Source organism: Armigeres subalbatus, chromosome 1 (assembly GCF_024139115.2).
Source record: "Armigeres subalbatus isolate Guangzhou_Male chromosome 1, GZ_Asu_2, whole genome shotgun sequence".
NCBI lineage: Eukaryota > Metazoa > Arthropoda > Insecta > Diptera > Culicidae > Armigeres > Armigeres subalbatus.
The window spans coordinates 202,684,507-202,686,217 of NC_085139.1; positions in this window are offsets into that span (position 1 = coordinate 202,684,507).

The window sequence follows — 1,711 nt, forward strand, 5'->3', positions numbered from 1 at the left end:
AGGTCGGTGTAAAACTTATCTCAGAATAACACCAGTCCGAATCGGAAGGACTAAATAATCATAAATTCAGTGCAACAATATGAATCCGTTCAACTTGTTTCTTGTACCTGAGCATTTGAGATTCAACTGTTTTTGGACGAATCTAAACTTCTATCATATTTTAAATGCTCTACTATTTTTGTATTTTATGTAGTTCTTGAAATCTAAGATTCTGTTTGTTTCGGCTTTTTCTGATTCAACCCTATGTACCGATTCCATGGGACAGACACGCTGCGCCGCCAGAAGGCCCAGACGACTATAAAAGATAAATGACGCGGGATTCAGCGACGCCGGTAGCAGTCGGACGTGGATGGAACACCAACGGATCAGCGAACAGAAAGTAGGGAAACAGCTGAATGGAGGAACCAGGCGGTATGAAAACTGCCGAAAAGTGGTCCTGCTGCTCTGCTCGGATCGCACCCCATACATGCTCGTCTCGCCGCGTTGATTCCCGAAAGGCTAGAATAGGAATTCGAGAACCGTACCGGAAAGTTTTTCGACTTATGAAAGCGATGGTGCGGCACAGACTGAAAGTAATCGACCGAATTGCCGCACATACGAGAGGGCACACAGTGTTAGAGGAGTGCAAACCGATTGAACGGAGGCCATCAATGAGGAATTTGTTGAACGAGTTTTGTGAGTGAATTATTTTGAAAAGTGAGCCACCTGACGCGTAGGGCCAGGTGAGACGAAATACCGCCGTCAAACCCAACAACGTTTGTTCATCTGCCGCCGCTATTCACATTCCAACTTTCTCTTATAGCTATTCATAAACTTTCCATTAGTTCATTAATACATTCGCTTCAACGGTGGGCAAGTTTTCGGAATTTCAAGATAATGCGAATATAAACAAGAATTTTTATAGATATTGTTCAGCCATTATAATCGAATCCATTTACTGAAGTATGATGGAAAACAGAATGCTATCAATTGTAGTTTTAGGTTAGGAATTATTAAAACTATTGCATTTGACTGCTTTCAAAAAATGGAAAAATAATAGAAAGTTGATAAGCTTGATTTCCGGAGGAGTTCCCAAAGCAAATAATAAAAGAAATTCTGAATAGACTGGGTAATGCTTTTTGACGATGTTCAAAAGTTCATTCAAAATATTCAACGCGAATCAAACAGAGATGAAAGAAATTTCTTCACCCAATATAAGTAAATTATAACAGCTTGTCTGGGGTCGTCTTGAGGCATCTTTGGAAAACTCCGGAAATATAGACGATACCGATAATTATAAGATACTATAATAAGAACTTATTGTTTTAAAACTCAATGTTCGTTTGCACAGTATGAACAATTTAATTTGAAAATTGTATGAGGAACCACTTTCCTCGATGGCAGACGAACCTTCAGTACGCTTGATGTTATTTTGTCAGTTAAGTTCCGAAGGATCTCCGCGGCAGATAATAATAAATACTCACACTCAATCGACTTGAATGTGCGCTATATCGGGTTAATAATGGTAGAACATGGACGAATCTATGACAAAATGTCGAAAGACAGAAGATCACCTTTTTTCCTTCCGACCTTCGTCCCTAACCCATGTTGGGCATCTGAATGGAATACATTATGGACTTTCAAATTTTATTGCGGTGATTTTCAACTAGATATATTGAGCATGAGGAGGATGATTGGCCGCCCACGGTTGTTACTCCGTTACTCAGGTCAC